General features: G+C 56.5%; 1 protein-coding gene across 1 annotated transcript in view; it reads right to left on the minus strand.

The window, feature by feature from the left end:
• PTPRE (protein tyrosine phosphatase receptor type E) overlaps window positions 1-6,043 on the minus strand; it is an 81,447-nt gene extending 75,404 nt beyond the window's left edge. Inside the window, exon 1 of the mRNA XM_004700872.3 lies at window positions 6,028-6,043. The gene's annotated coding sequence lies outside the window, so the exon portion shown is untranslated. The remainder of the gene's footprint in view (window positions 1-6,027) is intronic.
• Window positions 6,044-20,997: the final 14,954 nt, after the last annotated feature.

The following is a 20,997-nucleotide window of genomic DNA, read 5'->3' on the forward strand; positions in this document are numbered from 1 at the left end:
CCTCCCATACATACACACCCATACACACACACACACCCATACATACACACACATATACACAAACACCCACATATACATATATCCACACACACACATACACATATAGACATGTATACGTATACACATATATATTCCCTATATACGTACGGGAAAGATAAGGCTTTCTACTCCCATACAGCATTGCAGCCTAAAGAATATGATGACAATTACAGCGTTGGAAACCCGCAGGGACCTATGCGGGCGCCATGAGTGGGGATTGACTTGCTGCTTAATCAGAACGAGGCGAGGCGAAGGGCTTCCAGGGGAGCCCTGATGCCACATCTCTCCACTCAGCGCTTTCCGGGGGCCCTCCCTCTCCTGGCATCGCAAACACTGCCCCAGCAGCTGATGTGGAGGTGCTTTGGGAGCAGAGTGGGGCCTCTTCCTGTGTGGCTCTCATCCAGGCTATAGCGGGCAGTCTCTGGTAGGTCGCAGGTTCCCGGGGCCAGAGTGGGGGCACACACAGTCCTGTCACTTACCCCCACAGCTCATCCCTGATTCAGGGGCTCAAGGACTCTCAGTAATCTCTATAGCTCGCACACACAAGCGCTTCACAAACTCTAGACCTTCTTTGCCCAGCGTGTGCGCTGAGGCACCTCGGGCAGCTGGCACAGACGCGGCTGCCGACACAGCCATCTGCTTCTCAAATGCCAACTTCAGGCAGGGAACCTCGCACACCAACGCCTGGCCCACTGCCAAAGACACCTAGGTCCCGTGCCCTGCTCCCCAGGAGCCTCATGCTTCTGCACAGCGACAGCTCGCCCCGAAACTCTACGTCGCAAGCCCGATTGTTGGGGAACACAAAGGTCTGGTTCGGTCCTAAGTGTAGGACATGCACGATTAACAAGGGGTGGGCTCTTCTTCCCAGTGCCTCTCCAGGCTCAGGGGAATTGTTTTACTCAGATATCACCCCTGATGTCCCAGGGGTCTGACAGCCCCACTGGACCCAGCACCACCTGCTCCTCTCAGTTACCCCCAGTGCCCTCTCTGGCAGAGCTGTGGTAGCTTAGAACTGGCTTCCTGAAACGTGAACCCCAGATTCCCTGTGCCAGCACCGGACGCAGTCCTACAGGAGCCTGCTGGGTTCTCATGTGGTGGAGGCTTCCGGATAATATTCTGTAATCTGACTTTAAAATAGTTTAGAAGTGATACTGCAAGCGACCATGACAAAAGTCCACCATGGTGACAAGAGAGGGTTCCCTCCCAACCCCCTCAGCCTCTTTCCTACCGGTGCGGCCTTGGGGGGCCAGGATGCTCCTGGAGAACCCATGTTGTATTTTCTGTTGGCGTAAAGAGATTCCTCCCGTGAATCTCGCGAATTCTAACTTTCGGCTGGGCCTGCTGTCAGCACTCAGAGCTCCTTCTCCTTCTCCGTGGAAACAGGGACTGTGTGTTCTCCTGGCTTCTGCTGTGTGACAAAGGGTTCCGTGTGACACTCTCTCAGGAGGAACTTTCTGGAAGAATGTTGAGTCGTCCCTGGGGGTGGGGAGATGGGGTCGGAAACAAATGCTGGACTGACCTGTCCATCACTGCGAGTTCCCAAGGGAGCCTTCCAATCTGCTGCCCACCCTGCATGCAGAGGAATAACTTCCCCAGTGCTGGCAGCGGGGGGGGGGGGGGGCAGGGGCAGATTTTAGCTCAGATAGGAAATCCGCAGGCTCTGTTTTTGAAAAGCAACAAGCTCAAGCCGGTCAGCACGAAGTCCGATCTGACTCAGGGAGACCCCGGGTGCTGTTAGAGCAGAGGCGGGCTCCACAGGGTGGCTCACAGCTGTGGCCTTTGGAAGTGGCAGCCAGGCCTTTCTCCCTGAGGCCTCTGGCTGTCTGTGAACCCCTGGCCTGCCGGTTAGCAGCCAACGCTCCATGGCTTGCCTGGCCTCGGTCATATTGGACCTTGAGTGGGAACGCGTACACGCGCTGATGAAGAACCGGGGACGTGGTCAAAAGAGAAAACGGGGATCAAACGTGGCCTGGACGGCAGTGTCTCCGTTCCCTCTGCAGGTTCTGCTGGGACAGAGGCCAGCCCGTGTAACCTCAGCCAGCGCCGCTGCGAGAAGCACGGGCCGAGTGGTTTCCCCTGCACTTTATTTTTAAACCTTCAGGTCTGCGTGAAAGCCAACAGCAAGAAAAGCCACAGCTTGAGCAGAGGAGACCTGCAGGTGCTGAAACTGACAGCAGCAGGCCAAGCCCGGATCCGTCGGTTTTCAAGTTGAACGTCAGCCTAGCTGTCCTCGGCACTTTCATTTCCGCATCTCGTATTCCTCTGGTCTTTTCCTGCGCTGCTGCGACCACAAGCGACTTACTCTCACATTTGATGCTGCTCATCGATTGGCTGCCCTTACGTCTAAGCGGAGTCTGGAAGGGGCGTGTTGGATGGGCTGTGTGTTCCCTTCAATTCGTCATCCTGAAACCCCATCCCTGAGGCAAGCGGCAGGCAGACTCAGAGTCAGAGAAAGCAAGCACCCTGTAGCTGGAGGGACTTTGGTTTGCCAGATGTTGCCACAGGAAGGGCAGCCTCATCCCCACATCTTGTGGAATATGCTAAGCACAAAACAAAACACAAAAAGCTACCACCACAACAGCCCCCAGGACGCCGTGTTAGCAAAGCACTTCATCCAGGGCAACAGGGGGCAGGAATGGATTCTATTTCTGCAGGTCAGAAATCTCGTTTCTGTTGCTGTTTCCCCACAAAAGGGCAGGGACTATAACCAGAGAAGGGAACTCCGTTGGACATCTCTCTCTTTTTTTAGCAGCACGGGAGTAACCTTCCTGCCAGCTCGATGCACATTCCCAAGCTGGAGAACGAGCTGCCAACAGTTTCTTGCTGATGTTAATAGCAGCCATTTCACGGTCTTCAGCGGCAGTTCGACTAATTCAATAGGCTATTTGGTTTCTTGACGGCTATTTCCTGGGCAGTTTCGATCTTGTCTCCCTGTCGTGATGTGGTCTGCAGGTCCAGCGGTGATGATTCTATGTCCTGTGTGTCGGCCTGTCGTCCATCCTGTGACCTTCACCAGCAAGTGCCTCAAATCCGTGTCGCTTCCAGCAAGCTCCCCCAACCTGGATGCCTCCTTCTTCTGCACTCAGGGCAGCTTCTAGAATTCTTTGCTCAGTGGGCAGATTGAATAAGTATGGTGAGGGGAGGACCCAACCCTGACAAACATCTTTCCCAGATTTCAGCCACCCTGGATTCTCTCGTATTGCCTGCACAATTGCCCCTTGTCTAAAGTTCAGGTTCGGTACGAGCACAATGCTGTGTTCTGGAATTCCTGTTCTCTGTAATATTATCCATCATCTGTTATGTTCTGCACAGCTGTCTGCCTTCGCACGGCCCATAAAACACAGGCAAACATCCTTCTGGGATTCTGTGCTTTCAGCCAGGAGCCGCCTGACATTGGCAGCAGTATCTTTCCTTCCACATCCTCTTCGGAATCTGGGGTGTAAGAATCTTTCTGGAAGGTCCCGGTTGATAAGCCAAAGACTCTTGCAAGTGTTAAAAAGCAAAGATGCCCCTTTGATGACTAAGGTGTGCTTGACCCGTGCCGTGTTTGCGTTAGAAAGCTGGAGAGAAGGAAGACCCAGGGAGAATTGGCCTGTTTAGACTGTGATGTTGGCAGGGCATGCCAAATCTTACGAGGGCGGCGGGAACAGTGGACAGCTCTGTCTTGGAAGAAGTACAGCTGAATCTCCCTGGAAGCAAAGACGGAGAGATGCATCTCCTGTACTTTGGGCACATGCCCAGGAGGATCCAGGCCCTGGAGAAAGATCGTCCTTGGTGAAGTGCAGGGGCGGCGAAAAAGAGGAAGACCCTGCAACAAGGCCCGACTGTAGTCGTTGGGAGGGGCTGGACATTGGTTTGTTTTTTCGACATTGTTTCATTGGGTTGAGGATGCTATGAGTCAGCGCCAACTCAAAGGACCTAAAGAACGGTAGCTTAATATCTGCCGCTGTGAGGGGAGCATGGCCCACCCACCACCACACAGCAGGACAACTTGCCAGGAGGCAGGACCCCACCAGGGTGGGAAGAGCATGGGGTGACATGTGGAGGGCCAGAGCCAGCCGGGAGCAGCCACATCATTCTAACAGTGTATTGTGATTCAGAAGAAGATGCATCAGAGGACAATCATCTCTTGGGGTTGGGGGGACAGCAACGCAAACCCCACAGTCATCCTGGGGAGCCCCCGCGTGTGCGTCAGAGTAGAACTGAGAACCGGAGGCTTCTGGAAGCTGCTTTCTCAGAAGCAGAGCTCCGGGCCTTTGCTGGTGGACCAGAACCTCCCACCGCACAGCTAGCAGCCCAGCATGTTAGCCTTTTGTACCGCCAGGGGCTGCGCCGTGGTCGGCACCTACCAGAAAGTGCTTCTGATGGACGGATGCCACCTTAGCTCAAGAGACACTCAGCGCACGGTGCCAAGGAAGACTTAGCATTCAGAGGCAACAGGAGAAGCTGAGTGCCCGTCATTCAGACCCTGCTCTCCCCCGTGCTGTGTCAGCACGACGCCCACCACTGACATTTCTCCAGGTGACCCATGCTGTTTGGAAGGACAGTGCCCCATAAAGATGGAAGTGGGACCACAGCATTCCCCAGCTCTCTGGGGCTGCTCTCTCTGGATGGACCTGCAGCCAGCCCCGGTGCCCTAGGGGAGGAGAATCAACATGGGTAACTGAGTGAGTATCTTCACATGGGTGACCACTGACACCTGTGTCCAGCTGTGAGGCTCATGCAGCCACATGGCCTACAAAAGGCGAGTGAAAGGCAGCCAGTCCCAGCAGAGGCATGGAATCATTGTTCTTAAAAACGATTCAGGAACAGAGTCAAGCCATTACAAGTGAGGTTATACATTTAAGGACAACACCCTGGTTGTCAACATCACGGCATGCTCATTTTAGCAAACCAGCCATGTCACGTGCATGCCCACAGCCCAGGTGTGCACATGCCCAAAGACACGAGTATCCCAAGCTACACATACACTCCAAGGTATGATGAAGTCCACGGTCCACAGGAACCCCAAGCTGTGCATGAACTTCAAAGTACACACATACAACAAGGTACACATGCACCTCAAAGTCCACAGGCACACAAAAACACACATAAATCCAAGGCCCACGTATACCCTGAGGTACACATGAACCCCAAAGTATATAGATATTCAAAGCAGTACATGAATCCAAGGTGTGTGTAACCCCAAGTTACACCTGAACCCAAAGGTACACATATGGATATGCATGAACCCACAGAACTCAAAGATACTGATGAACTCAAAGGTACACATGAGCCCCAAGGCACCCCAAGGCACCCAAAGTCATGCATATGCCCAAAGATATGCATGGCTCCACAGGAGCACGCAAGTGCGCATGCGCGCGCACATGGGCATCTCAAGAACTACTTGCCCATAAGCTGAACCCACTTTTAAAACCTTTGTACTATTGTCCCTCCAGTTCTTTAGGGAACTTAGCGGACCAAGGTTGCTTAAGCAGAAACACCACCACCACCAACAACAATGCTATTGTGCTCAAGATTACTTTTCCTAAACACAAGGACACCGAGAACACAAGAGCCCCTGTCCCTGAGCGAGCCCTCCAGAAGAGTGCCCTTCTCTGGGGTCTTCCCCGAGGCCGAGGGACAGGGAGCAATCATCCTTCACGTGAGTGTCTGCCATGTTCTCCCCAGTCAGCCCCCAGCGTGATCAGCTCATACCGCAGGGCTGTTTCCAGAAGGACCCACCAGTCCAGGGCAGAGAAGCAGGCGGCCTTGCCCAACCATGCCCCCCAGGACACTGGACACAACACAGCTCAAACTTCCTGCCCTCAGAGGGGCTGGATTGACACCCTGAAACACCCAGAAGGAGACACGTGCTGTGTGGCTGTTCTAGCAGGGAAGGCACTAGCTTCACACCTAGCATACTGTCCAGAGACCCTCATCCCCTGACCCCCCCTGTGCCTACCACACTGCACCCCGGAAGTCAAGTTTTGAAAATGATGTACTCACCGAGGAAGAGCCAGGGCTATAGTCTGAAAAAGACAGAGGGAGGAGAGAGTTAGTTTTCTGGTCAACCTGTGCTCTTTGCTCGTGCTAGCTGGGCATTCCTCCACCTAGTTCAATAGGCGTAGTGTGGCATGGTCTTGTGGCATTCACTGCCTTTGAGACCTTATTACCTGGAGGGTGGAAACTGTGCTTGCTGCTGTCATCAGGCATCAGTGGCACCCTGCCCCAACCTCAGGTCATCTCTGGCTGGCAGTGGAGGCTGGCACTGACCCCCAGGACTTGACATCCTGAAACCCAGGCACTGCTCAGCCAGCTACTTCCATGTCATCGGCCATGTGACCTCCTAGAGACAGACCCCCTCATCTCTTCCCCCTAACCCACAGCAACCCTATACGACAGACTGGAACTGCCCAGACTAGAAGTGTCCCAGACTGTTAATCACACAGGGGCATCAGCTCTCATTCTTGGAGCAACCAGTGGATTCGAACTGGTTGCCTTGGGTGAGTCAGGTGCCTCTCTAGAGACAGCCTTTTAAAGCATGGCTTGGGATGGTCCTCCCACCCCAATTGTCTGGCGTGATCGTCATCTGGCCAGAACAGACAGATCTGTTGGAAGAAGTTATCTCATGAAGGCACTCCATCCAGTTTCTAGGAGAGGGTGCCCTGGCGGTGTTTCTCGGGGGACGATCGAGGGGAGAAGCCAGGAGTGGAAGGTGCCCCAGTACTGCAGGTGAGTCTGAAGAAGAAATGCTCAGACCTTCAGGTGCAGCTTAGAGACAACTAAATCCAGTGAGCCCAGTTGGGAGCCGCTCCAAAGCAGGGCTACTGGCCAAGCAGCAGGCGTGGTGAGACCCAATCACACCCCCACCCCCACCCCGGAGGGCGTGGGAGATGGGGCAGGCCCGCTGCTGGAAGGGGCAGGTCTCAGGCCACTCAGAGATTAGATTAGCCAACACCCAGGGCTGCGTAAGTTCCAATCAACCACAAATCACAAAGACGGAGGGCTTTGTTGCAAGTAATTTTAAAGGAGCCAGGAGCTCCCAGCAGAAGGGAGGAGACCACGGTGAGCGGACGCGCCAGATTGGTTTGCAGCTGCATTGCTGAGCGACCCCAGGGCATTAGCACAGCCCAGAGACCCCCTCTGGTCCCCAGGCAGGGGCCCAAACGGATTTGGCCTACTGCCCCCTTTTCAGAAACAAAGAAACTCCTAGCGATTCCCTGGCAATGAGAACCTGTCCACTCCAGTCGAACTCCAGGACCAGTGTGGGCGTCTGCTTTCGGAGGTCCCTGGAGGGTTCCGGCATCCCCTGGGGGACGTCACCTCTCAGGGAGACTGCTCTGAAGCAAGCCTTTATCAAACAGACGTGTCTTTCCGCCTTGGGGCCTGGGGGCCGGGGCTGCTGTGATGCTCATCAAAGGGCTTGAACACAGCAAGATGACTGCACGTAGGAGCAGGGGCGGGGCGCCAGTCCCCGAGGACCAGCCCTCTCCTCAGGTCACTGCCGGGTGTCCATCCCTAGTTTGGTCCTGAGCAGCGCCTTGCAGGACGGACAGGGTGGGGCTGCTCCCTGGAGGAGCCGAGGCTGCTAATCGGAACACGCAAGCAGACATCTTTCTTCCGTGGAGCGGCTGGGGGGTGGGGTCCAACCACTGACCTTCTGGTGGGAGCCCATCCCTTAACCCACAGCACCACCAGGGCCCTCCTGGACCAGCTGGTCCTCCCGTAAGGGAAAGGACAGAGATTGCTGGCAAGACACCGGCCCGTCTCTCTGTCATCTCCCGATGCCCTTGGAGAGGAGGAGTCCATTGAACGGATGGGAGCTCTGAGGCAGGTGTCTCAGACGAGGAAGTGGGCCGAGGGTGTGCCACACGTGAGATCCCAGCCGAAGGTGCTGGTGATATTGGCTCCACGGCTGAGTCTCTGTCCCCAGGGAGGCTCAGCGCTGTCAAGGCAGGGACTATAGCTTTCTCAAAGACACCCAGCCCACGACCTCCCTCCCGTTGGAGATGACTCAGGGAGGTGATTGCCGAGAGGGTGGTGCAAATGGGTAACATGCCCGGTTGCTTATCCAAAGATGGGCGTCTGCCCAGAGGCAGCTCCGAAGAAAGGACTGGCGATCTCTGTTAGGAGAATCAGCCATTGGAAACCCTCTGGGCACAGTTCCCCCGGGACACATGTGCGATGACTGTGACTCACTGGCCTGGTGGAAGTGACTGTGCTACGGGACTGTTCATCAAATCCCTTCCCACTCTGGAGAGAGCTCGGCAGCAGAGCCTGTCCAGAGTGCTCTGGAGAGGCCCAGCCCGAGCTGACCCTTCTTGGGGAGAGGGGAGTCTGTGGGAGCAGGCTCCGCTGGGAGAGGCTGCTGCAGGGTCCCAGGAGCACACGGGCAGGGGCAGGGGTCCCTCAGTTTCCAGGGGAACAAGGTCAGGCTATCAGGACTAGGGAATCCACTGTGCAGGAGGCGCAGGCGGCGAATACCGGAAGTGGCTTGGAAGAACCAAGCCAGGTCATCATGCTTCCTGACTGAGCAAGGCCACCCGGGGAATCCGTCCGCTCGCGCCGTCCCACAAAAGGGGGGAACGTAGACTTGTTTCTGCCTTATAATGGCCTGAGGTGGACGAGACTGGCCTGTCCTTTCAAACACAGACAAAGTCAACAAGTCCCCTTAGAGAGCCCCCCACCCCCGCCCCCACCCCCGGGTGGGAAGCAGCTTGGGTGGCAGCTTGCGTGTGGCGGGGGTGGGATCTATCTGCCGATCTGTAATTCTGCTGCTGTCCTTTGGGTCAGAGCGGAGCCTTTTACACCCGGTCAAGAGCTCCAGCCCCAGACACCCACAGGGGCAGTTTCCACCCTGTCCTACAGGGTCGCTGTGTGTGGCACCTGGGCGGCGATGTCAGTGCGCTTGGTTTTGGGTTTGGGAGTCGATGCCCCGAGGAGTCCAGCTGGTGCTGTGGGTTGGCGTTGGGCTGCTAGCCGCTCTGTGGGAGGTAGAGGAGGCCGGAGGCTCCCATAGCGATGACCCGTTTCAGAAACCGTCTAGGTTGAGCTATGAGTTGGATTGACTCACCAGCAGCAGGGTCGCTTGTCTGGTTCAGCTGACGCCTGCTGAGCTCAATGGCAGCTTAAAGTTTGGTGCTTCAAACTGATCCCCTGGTAGCCGCAGAAGAAAGGCCTGGCACTTTGGAAACCCCGGGCTGGCCCACACGGGGGAGCCTGGAGTCAGACTGTACTGACGGCACCAGAATGGCACAGGCCCGTGGTTCCGCACTGCTGCGGAGCGCATCTGAGAGGCGAGCTTTTCACTGTGGGTGCCATTGTACAAAACAGAGCCACGGAAAGCCGAATCGAACCACACCGAGAGTCCACGGGCTTCGACCATGTAGAGGTCTGTAAATGCTCACAACCCCGGGTCCTAATTCCTTCTTCTCGGCCTCTTTCTCCCAGACCCCTGCCTCCCAAACAAGGCCGAGCTGTTCTGATACATTCGACTGAGCACGTGGAATGGCAGCCACGTGGCCACCACCCCATCCATTCAGCAGGGAGGGTGACGATGGGCTGCGTGCGATGGCCAGCCAAGGGACACAAGCAGCCCAGCGACTCATCCAAACACCTCTACGGCAACTTAACCATCATATTACCTCAGAAGGACGGGTCAGGCTCCCCTTGACTTCTCGTGGGACGGCACCACATGGACATTCTAAGTGCCCCTCCCTGCTCTCGCTGAGGACAGCTGGTCCTGACGGGCTCCAAGTCACTGTGGCCAGTCGCTCCTCTCTCTGCAGCCCCAGCGTGCCACGCCTGCCTGGACCCACCAAGCCGAAAACCCCCAAACTCCCTGGCACCAAGCCGAGGCTGACTCACAGGGACCTTAGGACAGGGTAGAACAGCCCCTGTGGTTTCTGAGACTGTAACTCTCCGCGGGCGGAGAGCGTCTCCCCTCCTCCCAAGGAGTAGCCGGTAGTTTCAAACTGCTGACCTTGCAGTTAGCAGCCCAAGGTGCAAACAGCCGCTACACCACCAGGGCTCCTTGCCTGGACTCAGGCGAAGAACTCACTGACCCAGCTCCCAGATGGCACCGGATGGTGAATAGACAGTGCTTGGTCACGCCCCCTTCCCGTGGCAACCAGACACGTGCCCGCCTGCCTCTGGACAGGCCAAAGGACAGGAGCCATTGCAAAGAAAAGGTGCTATAAAGGCCTTGCAGCTGGAATCGGTGGCTAAGGCCTCTGAGGTGGACCCCTGGGCAGCTTTGCTCGGCCCGGGGATAGCTGGGAAGACACGTGTCGGAAGAATACAGTCTTGGCATCCTCCCCGAGCGCATGCCCACACTCTGCCAACTCTCACAGCTTGCTTGTTTACCTTCCAGGCATCATCAAAGCTGTTAATTTTGGTATTTTCTAATGCTTGGGATAGAGGCTGTTGGCAGGGACTGAGCCCGGGGGAGGGAGGATGGGGAAGAATCTCGCCCCGCCTTCCTTACAACACAACCCACCTTGTCAGTGGGGTGGGGTGGGGATCTTGACGGCAGTGTTATTCTTGCTACAGTGATGCCCTGGCTTCTCTCTGTCCATTGCATCCAGCCACTGCAGGCATGCAGAGCGTCCCCATGTTTGTCACAGTTGCTCCTGGGCAGCCGTTGGGCAAAGGCCCCGAGCCTGCTGCCCAGGAGGGGTTTCTGCAGCCTCGCCAGCCCCTCGCCATCCCAGGCACACATGGCAATGCTTCTCAGGGGCATGCTCTCCTCTCTGGGTGAGGGAATTGGGCAAATGGGCTGGCAGACACACTCTTTTGCAAGAACAAACGTCCGTGAGTCCCCATCCTGCCCCACTATGAGCAGCATGGAATTGGGAAGACTGGAATGAGATTCTCCTTGCTCCCTGCCATGGGGCAGGGGTGCTCTGACAGCCCCAGGCATGCGTGTGTGAGAGAGAGAGAGGGATGTTCTGTTATCAGGTGCCTTGGGGTGTGGGCAAAGGAGCTCTTGTGGCGTCAGTGGTTGAGGTTGACGGTTCAAACCCACCAGTGGCTCAGAGGGAGAACAGACCTGGAGATAATCTCTCTTAAGTTGGAGTGTCGCTGTGTGCATGCGTGTGTGCAAGCATGTGTCTGTGTGTGTGAGTAAGAGTGTGCGTGTGCATGTGTGTGAGTGAGAGTGTGTGTGCCGATGGGTGGGCTCCAGCAGGTAGTTTTCCAGAGCTCAACCAACCAAGCACGTAGTCATGCACCACCAAGGTTTCCTCCCCACAGCCTCAGCCCGGAGAACCCTGTGGGCAGGCCGACTGTCCCACGGGGCGGGTTCAAGTCTCAGGGCAACCAGTGCACAACCCGTGCTCCCCGGCAACAGAGGAAGCTGCAGACCCTCAGCCAGAGGCTGGTCCTCTTGAGCGAGGTCTCTGGTGGCCCTCACGACTGGAGCTGCCTTAGCAGCTGCGCCCACTCGGCAGTGTGCCCTGGAAGAAAGGGCTGCCAACAGGCTTCCCAGAGAGCCCCTCCCAGACAGCGGGTGGAGCAGCTCCCCTCTGCCCCTTCCAGGCAGGAGAGTCTGACTCGACAGGTGGTGGAAGGGGTGTGTTTGCTGGTTTGTTTCCTAGTTTCTGTGTGACCTAGATGGTTGTGGACACTGAGCTGTCACCTGGAGGGCACTCACGGGCTGAGTGAGTCAGTGTGTTGAGCTGGCTTTTAAGCATTTAAGGAGAACCAAGAGGCTGTTCCAGGGGCTCTGGGGGTGTGGTGATTATGCCTTGGTCTGCTAACTACAAGGTCAGTAGTTCAAAACCATGGGCAGCTCCTCAGCAGAAAGACGAGCCTTTCCACTCCTGTCCAGAGGACAGGCTGGGAAACCCACAGCGGCAGTTCTACCCTGTCCAGCAGGGTCACCTTCAGTCGACACCGGCTTGGTGGCAGGGAGTTCAGTTTGGGGTTGTCCACCTCTGAGGTAGTTTATGGTGCCAACCTGGCCGATAAACACATGTGGGGTTAATTGAAGGGCGGAGAGATAAATGGCTCAATCTCGCCTTTCTAGTTCTCAGGTCTCTTGCTTTCTGGTGGTTGGACCAGGCTGCAGCTGCCTTAGCCAGTTCCCTGCTTCAGCTGTCAAGGCTCACTTCCTGCAAGACATCCTCAAGGAGAAGCCACATGGACCTACCCTGATGCAGCCCTGGGTGCTGGAGCAGCCATGTGGAGACCCCTGCCAGCGCTGAGATGCTTACACATTCACTGATTCATCTTTCCTCCTGCAGTTGGCATCATTGTGTCTGTTTTGTGAGTTGGAGGAGGACTTTGTGGATTGATGTCGGACATATGGGTTAATGTTGGACTTACGGGCTTGGGCAGCACTGAGTTGGGATGTTTTCTTGATGTGCACTTACCCTTTCTATAAAACTCTCTCTGATACATATGAGTTTCTGTGGATTTGTTTCTCTAATGTACCCAGACTAGCACAACCTCTGTCAGGAGTTGGCTTCTGGGGAGCACGAGACATGTAATACGCGTGAGCTTCATTTACCTGGGCGTGTTAATATGAAAATAAATAAATAAAGGGCAGTGAATCAGGTGAAAGGAACATCTGCTAATCATCTGGCGATTTGGTCAAATTGGCACATTTGCCAAATATCTGCCTATGTTTCAGTTTATGCATTCCCCCCATTTAGCCATCTGATCTGACCAGTCTAAGCGAGTTTGTTAATAAGAGCCAGTGTCAGCGGTTGCTCCGGACCAGTGGCTGGTGCCAGGACAGAGGAGCACAAGGGGCCGCCTGGACGGGTGGGCAGACTCAAGGAGGGACGAAGCGCCTGTCTCCCCAGGATGGAGAGTCCCCTCCAGGAGGAGTGCTTCCGAGAGACCCAGTCCGCTGGGCTGTGAGCAGAGGCACTGGCGCCTGGGCATCGCAGGCTGCCGGGGAGGACAGGCACCTATTTTTCTGCCCACGAAGAAAGTTGTGTGCGCTGGTGGCAGAGCTTCCTCCACACGAGCGAACACTGTGGCATTGAGGGAAAGACAAGCCCGGCTTTGTCTCAGAAACATGCCACGCTCCCGCCGGGAACAATACATGGACCCAAAAGTGCAGTGCTTGGTGGGCACCCTGCCTGCTCCGCTGCCACTGCTAAGTCGCAGGGCAAGGCCTCAGGGAGACTGAGCATTGTCTCTGCGGCTCAGCCTGGGTGGTGGGCACTGGAGCTCCCCACCGCATGGGCCCAGGGTGCCCAGGGAGACACTGGAGACTGAAGGGACAGTGTGGCTGAAGGTGGCCTCCTGGGAGACCCCACCCTTCATTGCCCTTTCTTGTCACCCACAGCCCACAGCCCAGGGGAGGGGGGGAAGGGTGGGCTGCATGTCCCCTGCCCCCAGACCTCCTCATCCTGCGGCCATGTTCTCGTGTGTCGGGGGCCTCGCCCCTAACAATGCCCTGAGCAGGTTGAGGGCCACATCTGCGGAGAACAGGAAGGCCAGTGCACGCGGCTCGGGGACCAGAGCAGCGCTGCTGGCTGCCGGCTCTCACAGTTACAAGGATATGAAGTCCCTCGTGCAAAGGTCACTGGTGCTAACAGGGCACATGCTCTGCTGCTGACCGGGTCAAGGCACTGGGAGGAAAGGCCTGGAACCAGCTTCTGCAAAAGCGGCCCGAGGACAGGCTCGCTGGGACGCCAAGGCCCACTGGTCTCCATCCATCACTCCGACGCAGGAGGGAGGGTCACCATGAGTTGGGGAAACTGGGGGGGTGACCTGGTGCTGAAGGTCGTGACCTCCCTCTATGGTGTCTCCCTGATCCTCCCAATGACCCTGGTCACATGGTCCAGGAGGGTTCACCAGAAACCAGATGTAGCCAGATGTGACCCCCAATGCCATGCTCCTTGCAGAGGTGGCAATGATGCTTAAACAAGGAAAAAAAAACAGAAATAATTCTCTGCCATCGTGGATTCCAGCTCCCGGCGAGCCTGGGACAGTCCCTGTGGCTTCTGAGGCTCTAAGTCTTCACAGGAGCAGAAAACCTCATCCTTCTCCTTCGGAGCAGCGGGGTGGGGGTGGGGGGCTCAAACCACAGAGCTTGCGGTTAGCTGCCCAGTGTGCACTCCACGGAAGTCAGAAACCCCCAGAACTCAGGGGCCAGCAGCCCCCAGGGGTTGACCAGTGGCCGTGGGCGGGACCCTACCAGCCAAAGGAAGGTGGCCACCATTCGGACAGCCTCCCAAAGTTCCAGTTTGGAAAATCGAAGCCTCAGCTTCCACTTTTCTAAACTCCAGCCGAAGGAGGAGGCTCCCAGCTCTGAAGGGCGTGGAAAAGAGGGAGGCATCTGCATCCCTTTACCCTAGCCGGCCCCCGAGGCCCCCTGGGGCTGCTCTCTGCCACCACCAGTCTTCCAGCAAAGCCGTGGTGTCTACTAGTGAACACACCCATGCTATTAGTGGGTGCCAACATCTCCTGGTGCCGTACTCCCAAAGCTGGACCTCATCCCATTCCACAGATGAGTGACCCCATAGCAGAAAGGTGGCCCGGTCGGACCCACCCCTTCCCCAATGCCCAGGTGAGATTCCCCAGCCCTGTAGCATTCCTCACCTCCCATGTCCCTCAGGGACCCCAGTGGCAGGACTTCTGTCCCCGTGAAAGCCCAGTGAGGGCAGGGCTCCTGTCTCACCCCACACGACCCTTCCTCCCCCGTCATCATCACCACGTTGTCTCTGCTCAGAGGAGCGAGCAGACACGCTGGGGAGGAGACTCCACCTCAATCCGCACCCAGCGGCGATCCCCATCCTCCACACACCCTCCCTCCTGGTGGGACGGACAGAAGGACGCGCACCAGGACGGAAACGCAGTCCAGGGGGTCGTCGGGCTCCAAGACTGGGCCCTCTGGACCCAGTGCTGAGAATGCGTTTGCGTTTCCTATAAAACGGGGAGTGTTCTCTCCCCAGGCTTGTGCAATGCCAGCCAGGAGGCGTACGCTTTTGCTTTGTCCACCAGGAAGTCAGGGGCTCACGCGCCCTGCCCAGCAGCAGGGAGCCAGCACACTGCAGGAGCCTTCTCCTGCAAGGGGCTTCCAGAAGGTCCGCCTCAGTTCACACTTGCAACGACCGCAATAGAGCACGGGCCTGCTGCTGTGCGGTCCTTTCTGACTCCGAGCCACCGGAGAGGAGAGGGCAGACAGCCGCATCTTTCTCCCCGGAGTGGCAGGTGGGTTTGGCCTGCTGACTTAACCTTGAGGGGCACAGCCCATGCTTCCCCAGCAGGGTGGCCTAGTTACTGTGGTTTAGACCTCAGACTCGAGACGTCAGCTGTCCCAAGGCCACCTGGCTGGAGAGTGGGGAGGACTGAGCCCGTGGTTGTTCGCTTTTAGTCAATCTGCCCTTGGGGAGGGATGGAGTCCAGCCTGTCAATCAGATGCCAGCCGATGCTGCGTCCTAGGAGTTACGGCTTTTTTATAAGCAAGACATTGAGGATCAGACCCCTCCCCCCTCTCCGTCTCTTCTCCTGCCTGCTTGTTGGGACTGTGCCCACCTCACAAGGTGGCCCCGTGTGGGCCATCAGACCCCAAGAGCTGTCAGCCCCCTGCCATGTCCCTGTCAACCTTGGATCCGTGCATCTCTGCACCCGTCTTTCTGCATCATGGACTTGCAGCTGTGTGAGTCTGAAGAGCATTCTCCCAGCATCAGACCCGTGGACGTGAGCTGCGCAGCCTGGGACGCCTCCGTGATATAAGGTGACTTCTTAGTAGAAAGCTCTTTCTGATGCAGCGGCTAAATGTCAGCGGCTCTGCTTCTCTGTCCATCCAGCGTCACACAGCACCCATGGGGACTGTGGATCTCCTCCCCACTGCCCGGCCCTCTACAGCCTGCCCGGCCTCACCAGGCATCTAGTCTTGCTGGAAGGCTGCACACAGTAGTGCCTACTATCCGGCTGGTTCCAGCGCATGGAAACCCCATGTGTGCCAAGAGTAGAAGACGGTTCATCGACAAGCTCTGACCCCCACCCCACCCACAACTCTCATGACCCCAGCTCTACCTTACAAACCCAGCCAGACTGGAGCATGTTCACTGGTACAGGTAAGAGCTCTTGACTCACAGAATCCAAGACAGATAAACCCCTCAGGAACAGGAATGGGAGTAGTGACAACACTTCCCCCTGCTCCCCGGGGGGACGAACAACAGAAACATGGGTGAAGGGAGGCAGCGGTTGGTGAAAGATATGAAAATCATAAGGATTTATAAATTGTCAAGGGGTCATGAGAGTGGGAAGGTGGGTGAGGGAAATAAAATAGAGGAGCTGATACCAAGGGCTCAAGTAGAAAGAAATGTTTTGGAAATGAAGATGGCACATATGTACATATGTGCTTGATCCAATGGATGTATGGATGGTTATAAGAGTTGTCAGAACCCCAGTAAAATGATCTATAAATAATAATGAAAAAAAGAGTAGAAGATGCTCAGTGGTGTTTTTCAAGGGCTGCTTTTAGAGAATGTTCCAGGCCTTTCCTCCTAGTCTGTCTTAGTCTGGACACTCGGCCAAACTCCGTCCACCGTGAGTGACCTGGCCATTTTCAGGTACCCACAGTGCGCCGCACTGAGAGACAGTGGTCAGTAGAACCTGGCTGCTGTTAGCTGCTCTCCACTTGACTGGCTAACAGTGGCAGCAGAATGGAACCCTGCCTGGCTGACCCTGCACCACCCTCAGAGCAGTGGTCCTTAGGTCTGAGCCCATCGTTGCAGCTCCTGTGTCCATCCATCTTGTCCAGGGACTTCCTCTCCTTCCTCTCCACCTCACCGAGCGCGATGTCTGTGGTAGCGAGGGATTAAGTCAGCTAGGCAATCCTGGCTAGGGGTGGAGCCAAACCTGTCAATCAAACAGTAGACAGCTGACACCTCCTTGATGCACAAGTGTTTTTTATGAGCGTGAGGGTCTACGGAACTGCTCTGCGACGTTACTGGGACTCTGTCTGCCTCCAGGGGTGGCCCCGGGTGGGCCAGCCGACCCTGAGAGCCGCCGGAGCCCTGCCATATTTCCACTGACCTTGGGACTCTGCACCCACCTGCCCGTGAGCTCCCTGGCTCACCCTTCTCCGTCATTGCACTGGCCCCGTGAGTGTGTGTGTGAAGAGGGACTTGTGGCCCGAAGTTGGACTGGGCTCAGATGCCTTCTTGACATATAATTACCTCCTGATACAAAGCTCTTTCTTAAACGCAGGCGGAGGGTCGCCGGGTTGTTTCTCCAGATGAGCCAGCCTAACGCAACGCTCATCCCTCTCCGGGGACTGTCTCTCCCGAGAGCTTGCCCAAAGCTCGGCAGACCAAGTCCCGGCTTCTCAGGAGCCTTCTGCTATGCTTCTTCCAAGACAGATCTGTGAGTGCTTTGGACCGTCCATGGTCCTTGCAATTCTCTTGGCCAGGACCACGATTCCAATGCATAGATTCTTCTTCGGTCCTCCGTACTCAATGTCCAACTTTCATATCAAAAATACCGTGGCATGGGTCAGCCTTAGCAGCTGTCAGTCACGGGAAAGGACCTGCTTTCCTGTATTCTTCTGAAGAAGCCATCGCCTACCTGGGAAGTCATACTGCTGCCGGGGCCCACGTGCCTACTGGACCGGGAGAGGGGCCTTGAGGTGGACACCCTGCTGAGCTCGGATGCCGGTCCAGCCTATCTGACCGTCTGTCTCCTTCTCTGTAACACGAGGACCTGGGGTCTGGAGCCCCTGGGACTCTGGGTGAGTTTCCTGGATGCCTGCTCGGCTCTTCTATCGCCCCAGGGATTGTGGGGGCTGGTAGGGGATCACAGGGCAGGGGTCTACACACAGGTGCCCACAGGGCTAGTGACCTCAGGCTCCTGCCTGGTGGCTGCACAAAGCTGACCACCCAGAGGTCTCCTGGGACCCTTGGTCCTGGACCAAGAGGAGAAAGACAATGCAGGGACAGGACAATCTAGTGTGACCGAAGTCAGAACCCCAGCTGGGCAGAGTCACGTCGGAGCGAATGTGGGCACGTGCTCCAGGACAAGCCCACCAAGTACCAGGCAGACAGGAGGCCACAGGGTCAGGGTCACTGGGGTCGAACATCTCAGGTGCACTGAGGCATGTGCGCTCACCCTCGGGGGACGGGTCAGTTCCTTCATGCTCCGGTATCCACTGCAGGCAGAAGGCAAAGGGGAGGGCGGGCCTGGGAACACGCAGGAAGAACAGACAGACGAGGGGCACACACTTGGAACCAGAAAACTGCCAAGGACAGAGCCCACAGCCACGGTCACACTCCACGGAGATGTGGATCAATGTAAGAACTGAAAATAGCAGCGGGAAGAAGATGGGGCCAACCAGACAAAGTCCTCCTCGTTTCCATGGGAATCATTAAATGAGGCGCTTCTTTTGTCTCTTAAAGATTCTCATGTCCTGGTGACATTTGGAATGACACAGCAGAGGGGCGGGCAGCATCTCTTTAGTGCCACTTGGGAATGATGAGCCTGTGGATGCTCCAGGAAGGATGTCACACACACACACACACACACACACACACACACACACACACACACACACGGGCCGGCTTTCTTATTAAGGGGACACACACATGTGCCACTTGGGAATGATGAGCGTGTGGATGCTCCAGGAAACACACACACACACACACACACACACACACACACACACGCACACGCACACGCACACGCACACGCACACGCACACGGCCGGCTTTCTTATTAAGGAATGCCACCTCAGCCCAAACTGTAGAAGTCCAAGACAGGATGGTCAGAGGTTTCTGAGGAACGCATTGCAAGGCCCAATGGGCCAGTGTGTCTGTGGGCGGCCCTGCCAGCGGTGGGGGTGCGGGGGAGGGCTGAGGCAGGGCCCGAGCCTCCTGACTGCCCAGGGGCTGGCAGGCGCGTCAGCAGTTGGAGCTTTTAGAGAGAAACAAGCATCCTTACTTCACAGAGTTGCCTTCCTGAGGTGCGATTCCCAAGCGATAGCATCTGCCTCCGAGTGGATTGATTGCACGTAATCGGAGCACACTCCTTCCCAGTGAGGAAGGCTGCCTGCGAGGGGAGGGAGGCTGCCCCTAAACCTGAGACCGTGCACACCCGGCCGGCCAAGGGCTGATGCAGGGAATAAAGAGCTCCCGGCCTCGCAGGGTTGGGAGAAGCATCATCTGTGAAAACACCAGTCTAGAAACTAAAGCTCATGCAGAGAAAGGAAGGCGCTGGCAGCCCAGGAGCAGGCTGCAGGCGCAGCCCCGGAGGAACGAGGCCGTGAGGGCCCGCAGCAAGAGCAAGAAGCCGAAGCCCCGCACAGGTGCTGAGTGGACGCCTGCTTTGAGGAAAGAGCTAAAGTGCTTTCTGAAGGTGGGAGTGATGGAAGAGATGAGAGGCAGGGACGGTGTTCGTTCAGGAAAGAGGAACCATTCTCTCATTTCCCTCCCAGTGGAGGCTGGCAGCCGGGCAAGGCTGCCCTGAGGATGGCGCTGGGGGACAGGACCAGAGGAATGCAGACTCCAAGGCCCAAGTCCCAGAACTGAGCACAGCCAGGTGCAGGCTGAGGCCGTGAGCAGGTGGCCTGACATCTAGACACCACTCAGAGCCTTATATCTGCCACATCTGCATGTGCATGCACAGCACACACATGTGCACAGGTTCATGCTCACTCCCATGCCAGGCACACATATAAACCCTGCACGTACATACATGCTTGTGCACACAATGATCTCACAGGTGCACACACTGGTGCACACAGCAGGCACTCACATACACACTGAGCACTCATTCACACTTGTGCACACACTTACCCCCCCACACCCCACACTGGTGCACATACAGGGCATTCACATACACTCTGCATGTACAAATACACTCGTGCATGCACACACTCAAACAAAGGCTATTCAAGTATACACTACACACATATGAACACACACGTGTGCACATGCATACTTACTCTCACATATACTGCACACATACTCACTCACATCCTGTACAGGAGTACATGTTGCACCTATATACTCACCTACACGTACCACATACCTGCACACTCATGCACCCAACACACTCACTCATTGCACACTGTACACAGTCACACACACCTGCACATATTTGTGCACTCACATTTGGACACTCATGCAGTCACATGAACAGTGTACACACACTTGCATGCAGACTCATGCACACGTGCCTGCACTCAAGCACCACCCTGCATACACGTGCACGCACCGCTGTGGACACAGGCCCCCTCAGAGAGGGAGCCGTGCAGGCTGAGGTCTGCAGGCCATGACTTAGTCTTACAGGGAAGCTGAGACAGCTGTGTATCTACAGTGAGCAGCCGTGGAGGCTTAGGCGGAGAAGCGCAGGGTGCAGGGCGAGGGTCGGCCAGGAGCACCTGGGGCCACAGGACGGGGAACACAGCCTTCCCCTCGAATGGGGCAGCCCTGGATGCTGCTGACCAAAGGCTGCAGGATCAAGTCAACCCCGAGGGGTCTTGGAAGAAAGGCCCAGAGATGACTGACTTCTTCCAAGTCAGCTGTTGAAACCCTGTGGAGATCTGGGGCCCCGGGCACACATGGGGGTGAAAGGATTGTCATGGACTCTCCAGGATTGTCTCTCACCACCCCTGACCCCCAGTGTGCCAGCCTCATCCTGAGGTCACATTGCAGGGATCCCCTGGGCTGTGCTCCCCCACAATCCCATCCTGTCACAGAGAACCATCTTTGTGCAGCGAGCAAGGGCACCCGCTGGCTTCACCAAACTCCCCTCCCACACGACACCCTGCCTCCACCCACCCCCCAAAAGAAGGTGACACTCTCCCTTCTTGGCGCTGGGTGCCCTGACAAGCATCCCCCAACAAGCCCGCCACTGTTCTCCCCTGGGTCCTGCCAACCCACTACCAAAGGGGGCTGCTGTCTCCAGCGCCCGCGTGAGACCGCCCAGCTGCAGCTGGACGGCTGCTGAATGTCCAGAGGCTCTGTCTGTGCGGCTGAGAACACGCTGCTGCCCCCAGGGGGGGCATTTCCA

This window comes from Echinops telfairi, unplaced genomic scaffold (genome assembly GCF_000313985.2).
Source record: "Echinops telfairi isolate 266 unplaced genomic scaffold, ASM31398v2 ScPeMD7_70;HRSCAF=299, whole genome shotgun sequence".
Classification (NCBI taxonomy): domain Eukaryota; kingdom Metazoa; phylum Chordata; class Mammalia; order Afrosoricida; family Tenrecidae; genus Echinops; species Echinops telfairi.